Source organism: Passer domesticus, chromosome 11, assembly GCF_036417665.1.
Source record: "Passer domesticus isolate bPasDom1 chromosome 11, bPasDom1.hap1, whole genome shotgun sequence".
In the NCBI taxonomy this organism is placed as follows: domain Eukaryota; kingdom Metazoa; phylum Chordata; class Aves; order Passeriformes; family Passeridae; genus Passer; species Passer domesticus.
In genome coordinates this window covers 23,103,940-23,119,990 of record NC_087484.1, presented here as the reverse complement: position 1 = coordinate 23,119,990, position 16,051 = coordinate 23,103,940, and the positions used below count along the sequence as shown (strand labels likewise).

The 16,051-nt window shown below is 39.8% G+C and overlaps 1 protein-coding gene and 2 long non-coding RNA genes across 4 annotated transcripts in view; 2 read left to right on the top strand and 1 right to left on the bottom strand.

The window, feature by feature from the left end:
* The window catches only part of ARHGEF4 (Rho guanine nucleotide exchange factor 4), a 205,676-nt gene that overhangs the window by 26,002 nt on the left and 163,623 nt on the right, over positions 1 to 16,051 (top strand). The gene's annotated exons all lie outside the window — the stretch shown is intronic.
* Positions 10,425 to 12,447, top strand: LOC135278440 (uncharacterized). Its single transcript, XR_010345955.1, has 3 exons — positions 10,425 to 10,487; positions 11,356 to 11,508; positions 12,261 to 12,447. It is a non-coding gene; the product is annotated as an uncharacterized LOC135278440 (long non-coding RNA).
* LOC135278439 (uncharacterized) lies at positions 12,613 to 15,398 on the bottom strand. Of its 2 annotated transcripts, XR_010345954.1 has the most exons (4): positions 15,116 to 15,398; positions 14,975 to 15,035; positions 13,545 to 13,714; positions 12,613 to 13,442 (listed from the first exon to the last, which is right to left on the bottom strand). It is a non-coding gene; the product is annotated as an uncharacterized LOC135278439 (long non-coding RNA). The 2 variants fall into 2 exon arrangements; XR_010345953.1 differs by having other exon boundaries at positions 12,613 to 13,714; positions 15,116 to 15,392.

The following is a 16,051-nucleotide window of genomic DNA, read 5'->3' as shown; positions in this document are numbered from 1 at the left end:
GGGACAGCTTAAAGTTTTCCCTCTTGGAGCTTTGATTTCAGATTGCAGTATTTCAGAACCTGATAGTTCATGGATATAAATTGATGTTCCACCGAGCCATTTTTAATGCCTTATTTAATAAAGTATGTTCATGTCTTTATTGACATGAAAAAAATGAAATCTCTAGGCTTTGGCTTCCAAGGGAAAGGCAACATAGAGCAAAATTGTTGTTCCTTGAAGGAGTCTTGCAGGGCATATGGTGCTCTGAGAAGAGGCAAGAAAGCAGGCCCAGTCTCCATCCTCACTTTAAGCTCTACATGATGCACACAAGCCTTGTCACATTTGACCTTTGTAGCCATAAAGCTGGAATGACTTCAACATATTTTCCATCATCTAGTTAGTTTGGAAGGCAGCCTGACACAATCTACAGAATACCCAACCATGTCAAATTAAGTGAACGGTATATGAAGTAATCAAATAGTTGAAATGAGGGGAAGAAAACCTTCCACTAGTGCAGTAGTGGAGTTTCAGTGTCACTGGTCTGCCCTCAGAGAATCCTGGTGTCAGTGTTCTGCAAGGTTTAGACAGGTATTTTTTGGTTCAGGCACTCCATGGAGCTGCTCTGCTGAAGGCAGTGTCACTTTAAATAGTAACTTTTGGCTGGAGTGACAAAAAGCAAAAAGGATATTTTGTTCTGAGTCAGTGATAGTTTTCAGCTGCTGTTCTTTATAAAGCAGAAAAGGCATGTGGATTTAGATAGTGTATCAGTAAGGAAAACGTCAACAGTAGCTGGCCTTGGGCACTTGAGGATTAACAGATCTGTGCCTGTCCAAAAGAGAATAAATCCTCACTGACCAAATGAAACCTCAGAATCATACACTGAAAAAATGATTGCCACAGTTTTGCAAGTGAAGTTCATGGTGAGTGATAAACTCCTCACTCTGAAAATGGACTTGATAGTAGTGAAGTCCAGATTGTTTGCTTTTAAAGGGAGGGGGGGAAAGTGTGAGAGGTTAGCTAGGAAAAAAGCCAGTCTATCAGCAGTAGGCTGACATTCTGCAAAATGTAAAATTTTGGACATCAGAAAGATTCTTATAGATTTGCAAATCAAAGTTACTATCAGGGACTTCATTAGATGTAGGATTAAGGGGGAAAGAAGATCTTTTAGGTGTTTGCACATGTTGTAACCCAGATTAAATAGGGTTGCAGGTACTCTTTAATGCTTTGAGGGTTGTGTGTAGTCATAGCACATTGACATGGACCAGCTGCCACCCTTTATCACCCCCTCCTCAACAGGAAAAGGGAGAAAATAAGAATGGAAGAGCTCATGGGTTGAGATAAAGACACTTAACAATTACCATTATGGGCAAAACAGACTCAGCTTTGGGGAAAATGATGAGATATGATGAGAAACAAAAACAAAGTGGAAACTCCTCTCCCCACTTCTCCCTGGTTCCCCTCAAGGCTGATGTTCCCTCCTTCACTCCTGGCTTCTCCAGCTCTCTCCTGACTGTCCTGAGGGAATTGGGACTGGGGTTTGTGTCCAGCACAGACCAGCCCCTTCCCCTCTCAGAGACCCCACCACCACCCAATACCAGGGCACCCGGTCCAGCCAGTGTTTTCCAGGGCTGTAAAAGGATTTAGGTAGCTCCATAATGATCTGCTAGGATGCAGAATCACACAGGTCTGATTGTTAGAAAGCTTATTGCAAATTTCCTGGAGTTTTGATCCACAGAGTTCAAATTGTTTTCAAGGAATTGCAGATAAGGGAATACTGTGAAATTTTGCACATCCTGTGTGGTGAATTGAATCAGCCCAATAAATGCACCAGTCTGAGGAAATGGTTTACAGATTTACTGCTGATTTACAGAAGGAACACCCTTATTTCTAACCCATGAATGAGTAAAGCATGGAAGAATAAGGCAAAGATGAGCAGTTGAACTTTAATTTCAGAAAAGACAACCACTGGAAAGGGGAATCAAGTCCTTTGGACAATGGCCTGCTTTGGCAAGTTGTTTTTAAGAGACATTTCTGTGTAAATTAGAAATACTTGTAGATAAAAATCAGGCAGAAAAAACTTTCTTTTCAACATCTATAGATTCTTATTAAAAACCCCTAATTCAAATATGAATAAAGTTTTATTTTCCTTTTAATTAGTGAAAAAATAAATGCCAAGGCACTGCAGAGCTGGACTTTTCTCAGTGGGCATTTCCTTCTGCTCAGAGACTGATGTAAGGGCTTGGGCAAAGAATGTTTCACCTGAACCTTGTGAGCACAACCTGCTAAGTCAATACCAGGAGAGGCATGCAGGAAATAGAAGTGTGCCTGCTACTTCTCAAATGAGCTGGTTTTAAAAGAGTGAGAGTAATTTCAGGATAAATCATAAAAAGTAGTCTTTCAAAATTATTTAAATTTAAATATTAACAAATCAAAGCATTGAAAAATAATGTGCCAGGCCTATTTTCCCTCAAGCAGAATTTTTGCAAACTAACATTGGATTTTTAGTAGTTTTGAGACTTTTAGGAATTTTTATCTGGGGTTTTCCTTCCATAATTTGGGCCAAAAATTTACTTACAAAGATTGCTGTGGGTCTATACTATTGGCAAATGCCTATATTTTAGAGCTAAAATTTAGGGTTACAAACTCCTTTTGTCCATGAAATCATAAGAGTTGACAGGACCAAACTTCACTGAAGCAGGTCAAACCACAGATGATATTTCATTTGTGCCTTCTGTTGCAATTTAGAAATTATTGGCCTGGTTTCTCACAAGTTAGGTGTGCCATCCTTGTGACTGTGGATGCTTAACTCATGCAGTTCCCATAATGGCAGAAAAACTGTGCATGTGGCCAATTATGCTTCCTGCTGTAAAATATTTGATTTTTGCATGAAAAATCTGATTTACATGTACTACCATAAACATCAGCATATCTGTGTGCAATGGACTAACCAGAAGAGTGGCTGCTGGGGCTATAGAGGGGTTTGCAGCACAGCAAACCCAAAGCAAACCCCAAAGCAGACCCCAAAGCAGACCCCAAAGCAAACCCCAAAGCAAACCCCAAAGCAAACCCCAAAGCAAACCCAAAGCAGGGCTGTGCTTCGGGGGTGTTGGCCCAGAGATCCTACATTGCACAGGGCAAGTCAAAGAGCAAATTCAGCCTCAGAGCTGGTGTTTGCTGTGGATGTGTGCTGGGCCCTCAGCCCCGCTGGGGGACAGAGTTCCCCTCCCACCTTGCTGTGCTGGGGGCACTGCACATTTCTCTGTTTCTCTTCCCTGTGCCAGCAGTGTGGAGCATCAGAAGTTCCTCTGGAACTACTCCTTAAAACTTCTCTTCCTGGTGGCAGGATTTTGGTAGTTCACACACAGACCATAGCCAGATTAAAAATTAGTGAAGGCTTGCAGTGTCAGGCTGTGCCTGAGAGTTGCTCTACTGCAGAATGATCCCCCTTTGAGAACTTGCTTGCACTCTGGAGTTGTCTTTAATTCTCTGTGCACTGTGTGAGGAGGCTTTGCATAACTCTCAGTCCTGGCCACTAAATGTCTATAGATTCTTTGCTACGTGACATAAGTTGCATCTCTGTGCTGCTGAATGTTACTGAAGCACAAATAAATTTTAAGGGACTTTAATGTTAAGCGAGAAAAAAGACGAAGGTGAAATTACATTTACTTTTCTGCACTTCAAAAGACTTGTTCTGCAATTTTTCTTACCTTTAAAGATAGCAACTAGAAAGCTCCCAGTGTGGGAGCCTTTGCTTTTAAATGCTGCAGCAAGCGTAATACTCACTGGGTGAACTTGGAGTTGGCAAAAGCAAAGGCTGGGGGGGATGTACGGGAACATGTGCTGTCCTTTGTAGTTCCAGTTCTTTTAGAAGCACTCACAAATAGCTTTAGTTTCTTTAGCAAATACAATGGCATCATTCTGGGCATGCCTAGTGGAAGTGTTCTGGGGCTAGTAAACTGTGAACAAACCTGTTTGCATTGCTGCACTGCACAGCGCAGCACAGATAAGCCCTAATTGTTATGCAACTCCTTAGCATAAGCTCCTGGCATGGCTCATATGCTTCCCTTGTACTAAGACTGTCCAAAATAGCAACAAGAAAGCATGTAACTAAAGACACAGCAGGAGTGTAGGAATTCACCCAGGCCTTGGATGTTCTAAAGATTGAACAATTCTTCATTTCAAACCCTCCAAAATGCTAAGCATAATGTATTTTCTTCGGAGCTTCTTCAAGGTAAGCACTTTCAAACTTTTCCTGTTTGTTTGGTTTAGTTTTGTTTTGACGAGAGAGAAACTTGGATTTGAAGACTTTGTGCAGGAGTGTAGAAAGTAGTTTTCTTGAGAACTGATGCCCAGTAAGCAAACACTTTCACCAGGTTTGCAATTTGCTGTGTTGTGTTAACATCTGATTTGTAGACGGTGCTTGTTTGCAACTACCATAAAAGAGAAACACTTGTTGTGGATTTGAGAGATCCTTATATGATGGAAACCATGAAATTATGGTGTAAGCTACATCCATCAACTGGGAGCTGTTAGCAGTGAAAGATGCATTTTATGAGACAACCCAAATCTTAGATTCTGATTTTATTAGGACTTCCTGAAGTGTTTTTTGTATTTTAAATGCATCAAATTGAACAATTGAACACTAACATAATTAAAAATATTTCAGGTACAAAATACATTAAAAATTGTTGTAAAAAAGTGTAAGTTCATATGAAACAACCAGACCAAATATCTAATATTCACTGGTGAGTATGCAACTCCCTGGGGACAGTTTCTTTTTTGTGAGCCTAAGTAAGTTTTGTGGCAGAGGCTGTGCTGCTGCCTGCTGTTGGGCTGCTGTGTGAGATGTGAGCCCCAGCTGTGGCTGTCACCCTGCTCAGAGTCACAGCGTGGGCTGCAGGGTTTGCTAGAAGTGTGCACTGGGAAATGCAGAGGTGATTTGGAGAAGCGTGGGTCAAAGGAATGAAAGTTTAATCAGATTAGAGAATATTGGATTATTCTGAGATCTAAAATGTTAGAATTTGAAGCTCGATAGAGAATTACGCTAACTTAGAAGAAAAATGCTTAAGGAATAGAATAACTGTAGTGAGATGAATTCCAGATTCTCATTATGTTGTCACTTGCACATTTGCATGCCAAATTGCTTCTTGATAAAGTATGCTGCAGGACTGCAGCTGCAGTGCAAAGCCAGCAGTGAATATCAATGCAGAGTTGCTCTGTGGAGAGCAACTCTGTTGGAATAAATATGGGAAAAAAGCATAATTTTGGTCCTAAGATATATAGCTACTATTTGCACCTGCAACAGCCTGATTGTTCATGGGAAACAAGTAGTACTGCTAAGGAGGTAAACCCCATTTTCAGCAGCCTTTCCTGGGGACATGGTATAGATCTGACCTTAAAAAATTATTTACATTTGGGTTGAAAATATCTACTTCGTTTTTTCTGAATTGCGGTGTTACTCTAAACACTGCATTCTTTGAGAGGTAAAAGTGAGGGACAAGAAAAATACATTGGGCAGATTTTTCTCTGTTACTGGGGTATGGCTACTGACTCATCATGGTTGCATACTTGCTGTTTTATCACATGACAAGCCTTGACTTTCAAAAATTTTGGCATAAATCATGCTGCTAAAGTGTATGTAAATATCGTCCTTCATGTGGGAGAGTATATACTTCTCAGCACTTAAAAGAGTATATTTTTCTATAAAGACCAGTCATTTACAGTCATCAGTTTGAGAAAAAAAGGACTGAGTAAAACTGTTAGCTGTCAACTGTGTAATGATGATTACTGGATTCATCCTGAATCATTTCAGTGTAACAGCTTTGTGCCAGCTCTGTTGGTTTCAGTTTGAGAAAGGCCAGTTCATGTCCGTGAATTTCATTCTGCATTCATTGACTTAAATCTAACAGTCAGCTAAGTAGGTCAAACTATGTCTGAAATGAGGAAAAATTAACACCATTCTAATGCCAGTTGCTTCATTGTTTTCTGTTAAGTTTTGCTGAAATAGAAAGCTCTTAATTGAAAGCTGGCCAAAATACAGTATATTTAGAGCTGTGCACACCATGCTACTCTCTGATGTTCTTGTGACTTGGTAGAATGACCCAAATAGCTTGAAATGCAGTCTGAGGCCCCAGCTATGTATCTCATTAGGATTTTAGCTACTAAAATCCCTGTGTCCATGCCTGGGAACTTTAAAAGTATCATCCTCATCTGACTGAAAAAAAAAAAAAAGTGGGCTGGGCCAAATAGCAAAAAAACCAATAAACCTGCCCTTGACTTTGAGATAAATGCTGCCATGGGAAAGTTACTGTGGTGCCTCTTGTTTTCCTTTGGAAGTTGTATCAGCACCTCTCCTGGTGGGAGGAGCAGGAGGAAGTGGAAATAGCATAAAACTGTAAATTATAAAAAAATTTAAAAACAATACATAAACTCCCCAGAGCTGGGGGCAAGACTGTGGGCAGAGCTGGTAGGAAGGAGCTCAGGACCCTCTGCCTGCCCCTGTTTGTGTCTGGTTCAAGGCTTTCCTAACACAGGACTGAGTTTGTAGCACACAGCTCCATCATGGTGCCTTTCAAGCTGAAATAAAATTGCAAGCACATCTCATCTTAGGAGATTGACTGTTAAATCTTGGCCAATCAAGTTTTTTGTCTCACATAATAACCAATTTAAAGGCCTAATACTTTTATTCTTTGATTTTCCCAAGAGAAATGGAAACAGGCATTAGAGTTGTCAATGTGTGACTGCATGGATTTGAGCTGCTGTTTTTTCTCACTTATTTAAGTAATTCTCTAACTAAAATATTTCATGTGACTGTTACTTGGTATGAAAATATTTGTTTTTGACTGAAAATATGCAGAAATCAAAGTGTAACTCCTTATTGAATAAAAAGCCATATAAATAGCTCGCATGAGCCATAATTGTTTTTTTGAGAAGTGTGACAACAAAGTTTATGGAAGCAACTTGCTTCCTTTAATTTTAAAACTAGAAAGTGCTGATTAACACTGCTGGTTTTTATAATGATGGCCACAATAAGAATCATGTTTTCATACAGCATGGAACATTTCAAAACAGGCAGCCTGTTGCAGTAATTTCCAATTCCTTTCTAATGCCACTGGTACTGCAGTAAACAAGGCGCGATGCAGATTTGCCACTAATACCTTTAATGCCTCTAAAATAGTACACCTATTGTTCTCTCTGAACCAAAGCTCCTGGCCACTAATACCAGCTAAACAGTTCCTGCCCACTTGAAAAGGCCAGTGTATGCCTCAGCAGGGATGGCTGTGTCACCAGTTGCAGACAGAGATTTTGGGAGTCCTGCTGCTGTCACAGGAAACAGCATTGCACGGCTGTGGAACATCCTAAATTTCTATTAGATTCTGCATCCAAAGTGTTGGACCTTTCTCTCTCCTTGGCCATAATTTTCATTTAATTCTGATCAGAATTAAATGAAAATAATATAATGATTAACCAGAGAAAATAATCTTCCTGCTTAGATTTGCAGCCCATCCAGCTTTGACTTTGGATCTGAGCCAGACTTTGCTGATTTTCTTCTTAAGCAATGTGCCAAACTTGCATTTACATGAATTGAACTGAAGAGTTTGTTCACAATTTATGTGTTTCTCTGAAGGAACTTTTGTTCTGACTTAAGAAATCAAGGACCATATTAGTACTAGTTTTAGGTCTTGCACGCATTTCACTGGATATTCATCTATCCTGATAATTTATGCTCTCATCTAAGCTTTGTGGTTTAGTTCCTTTTTCATGATTATCAGCCTTTTTCCTGGCCTAATCTTTGTTAGTCTCAGCATTGGCACCTGTAAGATACCTGAGAAATGAGCACTAAAATACTCTCTGGTTATTCTGCTGCAAGAGCCAGCTCCTTTTTCCCTTCAAGTGAAAGAGCAGAGATTTATAAAAACAGTCCTGATTTTGTTTGGATCTGTGCCAGCCATTTAACAGAGGCAGGGACCCTGCTGAATGGACATGCCCTTGGAAAGTCAGAATGTTTCTCATTGAAAATGTACCTTGTTATCTGCAGAAGCTTTGGTTCTGTTGTGTGCACTTGTAACATTGCTGCTGCGTGGGGCCATGTCTTCACTGTAACATATTTGGCTGAATAATGACTGTGGGTGTTTTAGGTTTAATTTGGATTTTGGTTTTGTCTAGAATTTCAGTATGAGTGTAACATGGACTGTTCTAGACACGTGTTTATCAGTTGTTTGTCATCTAATCTCTGATGTGGTGTATGAAGGTGCTCTTCAAGCATGCTCAGCTGTCAGGCAGGCAGATGCCACACAGGTATCTTAACCTGATCTTTGGCACCCTGTGAGTGTGTGGAGGTTCCAATCCCCTGGCCAGCGAGGTCACTCTGTACTCTGGGATTTCTGTGCACTGATGCTGCAGCTTTCTAAATAGCAACAAAAAGTATCAGGAACAAACAGAACATTTCAGCTGGCTGGGAACTGCTTTCTTGCAAAACTGGCCCAAGAAGACTGTCAGTGTTTAGTTAATGAACTTCTTGTAGCATAAATTAAACCAAGGGAGCATTGAGCTGGAGCTAAAGTGACAATCCCAGAATATCAGCTTAGATCTTCCAGTAATGTCTGCAGCAACTCACACTACCTGAGTTACAACTCTGTAAGTAATACCAGAATACACACCTCTTCATTGAAAACTTAAAGAGGACTGCTAGTGTCTCATTTAATATGCAAAACAACACATTTGAATGATTGCAGATATGGCTGTAAGAACCTCTGGGTTATATTGGCATGTAGAATGGGTATTGCAGTCAATGCTGTGCTTATTTGTTCTTGCAAAAATACAAAGTGAATTTTACTGGAGTTTTTAAGTGCTTTTAAAAAGAGAGCTGTATTAAGAGCATAGGTTCATGTACAAAATACCTCTGTGAAGGTCTTGCTTTCAGAGGGACTGAAGCAGCTGTAGGCAAATACCTTTCAGCTGAGGTAACCACAAACTCTAAATTTTGTCTAAAGAAAGTAGAATGCCTTGACCAGAAGTACATTCTCCACTGAGACAAGCTATATGATGGCCAGAGTTTTAAATTTTCAGTAATGCCTTTGATACAGGGAAGAATGGAAATTCACACATTTTATCCTTGCAATGGCTTCCCTCTAAAAAACATTGTGTCCCAAAACTGAATTAAGGGGTAGAGTCTATGACAAATCATCAGCACTGAGAATACCTCATCCCAAACTGCTATGTTGTACTTTCTAAAACCAAAAATGGTGTAGTGCATGGCAAGGGGCAGTCTGCATGCAGAAAAAAAAAGCTGTAATATGGGAAAGAATATGATACCAGATGAGGGTACCGGAGATATCCACTTCTGTATCAAAAGCAAACAATTTGGTGAGATTTACCTAAGAATTCACATATCAGAAGATTAAAATTAGCCTGAAAATACTATTGACTGAAAAAATGCATGAGGTTTGGATCAATTGTAGTTAATGGGTCAGGAAACAACATGTCAGATGAGCTCTGACTGTTTTAAGGAAGGAATGCATTTTGCCTGGAAGAGGCTTAAGGACATACAAAGGGAAAGCTAGTATTGCTTTGTATGCAAACCATCTGAATAATGAAAAGACAGTCTCTGAAGCACTAATGCATCTTTGAGAGTAATAGAAACTGGAATTTATGACAGCCAGGTAATTCCTGATTAACCTGCCTGCATGTATGTACATTAAAAGGGGCGATGCACACACATTCTTCCTCATCTGAAACACTGCTGCAGGAGCTGGGCTGTCTTCATCCTCAATACAAGACTGCTATTATCAGTCTAGGAAAGTGAAAGCAAATTCTGTATCCAAATTACTAACATTTGCAATTAATACTTATTTCTGTGTAGATTAATGAATGTCAATTTCGAGGCAGGACAGATCCATGATTTACATTGCAGAGAATAGCCACTAAAATATAACAATGATTAAAAATGTAACAATGGTTACAATTATAATGCATCTATTGTCAGGAATGAAAAAATATATCCATTTGCTTAGACCTTTAACTGAGAATCACTTTGACTTCTTGGCTACTAGAATCAGTTGCATTTTGCACCACCCTATGTGACAACACACATTGTTTGTAGCCTCCATAAGGATCATCAAGTCCAACTCAGAAAAATACCCCAAACCCAAAAACCAAATAACCAACCAACAAACCTGGCCCATTAAGGCAGTACATGTGAAAAGTGATGTCCAAGAGGGAAGAATGGTTTGCTTACAGGTAAAAGTGCAGGGAAGGTCCTCAAAGTCTTGGTCAGCTTTTGTGTAATCAAAGCTTATGTTATGTTGAGATCAAGATTTCCGAAAAGCCTTTGGTACCTTTTGGCCATTGGTACAATTTCCCAAATCAACAGAATGATGACATAGTTGGCTCTGTTCCAAAGATTCCAGGCTGCTTGGGAGTCACAATTGCCTTTTGCCTTCAGAGATGGAATCCTGCACAGCTAGAGTAGGTCTTGAGGCTGAGAAACTTCTAGTAACATTATTGAGGTCATACAGATGAGTGTGTAATTATTTAGATAAACAGAGTTTCAATTAACATGATTGCAATCTAGTAGCACTTAAATAGTGTTCCTTAAGAAAAAGATTTCACCCTGTACACAGCCTATACCTGAAGAATGAGACTCTGTGTGATTAAACCACACCACAAAGTTAAACATTACCCGAACCTATACATAGCCTTAGGTTCAACTTTTGACCCTGCAAGAGTTATTGCCTGAATGAAAATCCCAGGAGACAAGGCAGAAATTTGCATCAGATTAATTGTCAATGAAAATGTTTTTGTGGTTTTATGCAAAATGCAAGAAGATTAAAATAATGCACAGTGCCTTGCAACATGCAAGAGCTCCTTGGTTAGGTCAGCCTCTTCCTGGCACCTCAGCCAGCTGGAGCTGGAGCCTCTGGAGACATTTTAGATAATTAGCTGATCTGCTTCACAGCTGAAGCAGCATCTTTCAGATTACACACATAAAACTAAGGTGAAATAGTGATTCTCTCTTCAGACACTGAAGGTGGAAATTCAGGCAAGCCTTGCTCTAGCAATGAATGCTCTAGCTCCTCCTTCTCGTCCTTCTTCTTCTAACACTTCTCTGTGTCAAACTCCTCTGCTGAGGCAATTTTCTACACTGGTGCTAAATAGGTAGGGGCTAATGAGCAATCTGTTACTCTTGGAAATCTCCCATAGCAGGCGTACCACAGATAGACTTGGCAGGTTGAGGACAGTGTTTCATTCTGAGTGGAACGTTACCTGGTCATACATGTGACTTTTCTGCAAAACAGAGCTAGTGCACTCCCTCTTCAGTGCAGTGTCACAAGCATCTTTGCTTCCTGGTACTAACAAATTCTCCTTTTAAAACAGCTTTGTGGTCATGGAGGGCCTCAGCCAAGCCTTGCTTGCAAAGCATGGCTCTCTCTACTGGCTGAGACTTAGCATTTTCAATAGGCAACTTTCTGATCAAACTTGGGATGTGGCCAGTTTTCAGTACAACTTCAACCACTCTCTTTGTAGCAGGTGAGCATCCAGACCTCTGTATTCCCTGTGGTTTATTAAAGAGGTCAAGTGTAATAATTTAAGAAGCAAATAAAAAATAGTATAAAGAAATCAAAGTTTTAATAAACATATTTTGAGAAGCAGCAACAACAAAAAGAATTTGCTGTATTTTGAGGTGAATATTCAGAAATTAAGGAATTAAAATTGGGTTAGCAGTGGGTATTTCTGCAGTTCTGGGACAGGAAGAAATTGTTTTCTTTCACAGTGTGTCCTATAGTGAAGGTAAGCTGCTGCAGCATACAGAAGGATTGAATTCTTGTCTGCTTCTCAAATTTTAGCTTATATATGGATATATATATATATATTGCATTTTTTGTTTGACATTTAAAAGGCAAATATATGTCATTAAATGGTATTTGGGATATTCTTTATGTATTTTCATGAGAATTAAGTTCCATGAGTTGAAAGTCTTAGAGACCTCTATAGTATGAATTGTATTAAATCATGGGAAGGCATTGAGATAATTTAAATCATGTGTAGGAGTAATAATATCTTTTCAAAGTCAATCTTTTGTGCTGTCTAATGAACAGGATCCCTCTGTTGTTTTCTTTATTCTAGAGTTGAGTTAATCAAATGCCATAATGTCATGGCAATAGAATCTTAGCAGATATCCCATGATAAAAAGATTCATTGTAGCTTCAGGAGGCTTTTTTGAGACAGGTGGCTTTACATATTTGTCACCAATTACAACAAAGACAATTCTGTCTTCCGAGGGAGTGTCTGTTCAGGAGCTGCAGACCCTGCAGTATCACCCAGCCACCTCTGCTGCCCACCCTGAGGGACAATGGGACAGCTCAGGGATTGATGGCCCAGCAGAAGCTGTTCCTGTGCCTCGGTAAACAAGAGAACTGAGCCTGCATGGAGCCACTGCTGCCATGCCTGTGCTCCCACCCTGCTGCCACCCTGCTTTTGGCTTGTGGCTGCAACTGGCGCAAATAAAACTAGTCTGAATTTTGAAATTAACTCTCCTGAATCAGCTGTAGGGCTTTTATTTATTTTATTTTATTTTATTTTATTTTATTTTATTTTATTTTATTTTATTTTACTTTATTTTATTTTGTTTGTTTCATTTCATTTTGGAACAGCTGGCTGATTTATTTGAGAAGACATGTAAATGCTACCTTATTTCAATTTTGATTACCTTTGGAAGAATCAAGCTGTTTGATTACTTTTCACTCATTTATAAAATGAAATAATTTTCTGATCCACAATAGAACATTTAATAATCTTACAAGTAATGCTATGTGGCTCCTGAATGAACATGGAAATTACTTGTAAAATTCCCTTTATAAGTTTATAGCAAAGCTGGTCATTTTGGGCTGCTATAACAATATACACATAATAATGTGTGTAAATATGTAATATATATGACACTTTTACATTGCTGTAATCAGCCATTGCATCCAAATAAAGTTAAAAGAACAAATCCTGTCTGTCCGTAGGAAAGCCCGAGCAGGGGCCTTGCAGTCCCAAAGATGAGCAGTCATGGCCTTGCTCTACTCCACAGGCTGGGATGTTGTTTCTGGGTTTACTGCCAGTATAACACAGTGTTAGAGGAATAAACCAAATGCCTGAAAATTTTTGTGCCACTCCCTCTTCTTTCTTTGCTTGCCCTCCAAATGCAACAGTGAATGGGGAAGAGAGCTCTATGCAGAAATCAGATGATTTGCTTCTTCAGCTCTTTTTTATCTCTCTGGTGAGAGCTCAGTGCTGCTGGTTGCATTCTGCCAGCTCGGCAGGTTCAGCTGGGCCCGGCGGGCTCTGGGCTGTCCCTCTGCTTTGTTAGTCCATCCTGCTGATGCCAGGGGGTGTCTGTGTGCCGGGACATCAGCCCCGTGCATCTCCCTTCCCTTGCCTCTGAGCAGTGAACTCCTGCAACTGCGCTGTACACAGCTCTGAAAAGAGGAAAAGAAGCCAAAGTCAGCTTGTGCTCCTAGAAGCCTTACTTTATGTGAAGAAATAATTTAAGACTGTTGCTAAAATCCTTGGCCTTCTACCCTGCATCTGGCCTCTCTCTGGTAATGCATCCCGCAGCAGGTGGCACGAGCAGGGGCCTTCACCCCTGGGTTTGGAATGCTGTTTCCTTCCTGCTGTTGCTGGTTTGATCCTTTCAGCTGCCCATCATTCAGGCACCATAAGGTAATATAACAGGTCTCTGCCAGAAAGCCTGAAAGAAATGTAATAGTTGTTATTTGCAGTATCTTAAACCTTTTCTAATTAATTTCTTTTTTTTTGTCTGTTTGTTTTTGAACCCCTGTGGCATTTATTTCTCAGCAGGACTTCTGAAATAGGCCAAATTTTACCTTGCTTACTGTTTGTTTATCAAAATCATGATGAAGGCTTGTGTAAAAGCAATTTGTATCTGATCTTGGTGTATCACTCATAGCTTTCCTAAGGCTGTATTTCCATGACAACTAATTAATAAAGATTAGCTTTTCTTATGGAGCGTAAGACTCAAGTACATCTTGTTTCGTGATGTAGATAATCTCTCAATCTTGTTTTGGAGACTGGGTCTTGTCACAGAGATGCCACAGACAATCTGTTCTGATTTACAGCCAGACTTGGATGACCATTAGGGGTGAAATCTTTCAGATAGTTTTTATTTTCCCAGTTCTTGCATTTGTCTACTTGCTCATTTGTTTAGGTGAGAGTTCCACAGCCTATTTTGTTTGAAGGACATAGAAGGAAACCACACTTTTAAACTTTTGCTAACTTTAAATTAGCTGAAGAACAATCTAGATCTACAGGTATATAATGTTAAAACAAAGGTATTTAGTTGAAATGCATGAAGCTATATTGCTAATAAAATAAAAAGGTGTCATAACACAGTGTAACATAATCCTTGCATTTCCTTAAGATAATTCTTAATCTATAACATACCTGCTATATTATTAAAAGGTATTATTGGAACTTCAAAAACAGCTTGGATTTTTAATTGCTTTCAGTACTAAGACACAAATACTTAATTTCATACTTAAATGTTTCTCAACTGTGAGGTTGCTGACAAGGCTGTTATTTTTAATTCATGGGAAAAGGGAAGACAGGGATCAAAGCTGCCTTATTCTTAAGGACTTTTATGATCAGCTGTGCTTGGGCAACATCTGCTGTGTGTTTCAAACACTCTTGAGTGACATTTGCCTGAATGGGAACCCATTTGGTTTTTTGTAAGGGTGAGCCAGGGACAATCTGATATTTTACACTTGATTTTCCTCAGATATTTGACCAAACTGAAACACATTTTGTTTGCTAAAACAAAGAGTTTTAGCAGAGGAGGGTTTTAGATGAAATCAAAGATGGTGTGCTTATCTCACATGAGAATATAAGCTTTTTGTCCACTCATTTCTTGTCTTTCTGGATCAAAATTCAACCAAACAAATAAGAATGCCTTAAGCTTTGGGTTTGATCTCCCTTTCTGTCTGTGCCTTACCTTTTTGAATCAGTGAAGTACTTCTTGGCAGCTCTTGAAGCTGTGTCAATCCCATGTTAAGCTATGAGAAAATTCTCCCAGTGAAAACATGCAGGGCTGTGTAAGAGTGGAGCAGCACTCCAGTGACTACTCAAGAACTACCTTCAGCAAAAGGCTTTGCTTCATCTTGACTTGTGTACCTCCTTATTGGGCAAAGCATCTTCTCAAGTGAAATCCTTTTTACTGCTGACACTAAGTTCTAGAATTGTTGGTTTGGCTCCATCTTTCAGCAAGCCAGCAAGTACCTGATTATGTGCTCACAATAGACTGAGCTGCATTTTATTGATCATAAACCCTTTGGCAAAAAGCCAATCTTAAAAAGATCTGAAAAAATCTCTCCTGAATAGATTTATTTTATCCCATAAAAAGCAGGCTTTCTCACTAGGCTTTGTTAAAGATGGATAATGAGATGATTGGCTCTTGCAATTAAGGGATGACTATTGTGTGAATATTAAGAGAAGCTTTAGTGATGTATGGTTATGTTATTGTAGTTTAGATGTCCTCTGCTCTCCCCATGGTCCCATTCCCCCCTGCACTGCTGCCATCAGACAGCCTGGGCTGTCCAGGACAGGTACAATGTGTGCACGTGTGCCCCTTGCATGGGGAGCTGGGAATGGAAAAGCTTGGTGCTTAGGGGTGAGGCATGGCAACCCCTGACCTCCAATCAAGTTACAAGAAAGCAATCTCCACCGATAAATGGCAAAGAAGAGCTGACTGACAGACTCTGGGAGGGGCCAGGGCTGGCTGATGCAACCCCCAGGGGTATAAAGGACTGAGCTTCCATCTTGAAGATGAACTGGACATGTGGTACCAATGAGGGCAGTTCTCAGTGTTGTGAATTTTTCCTTATGTAGTCCTTTGTTGTATTTTTGTCAAGGTTTAATAAACCTTTTTAAATTTTCAAAGTTAGCAGTTGTTTCTCACAGCTTGCAAGCAATAAGCAAGACCTGACTGATAAAACACTTTTCCACATGGTCTCCCTGCAGCCATTCAGTGCTGCATCCTATTTGCATGTACTGCAAAGTGTGCCAAGTACTT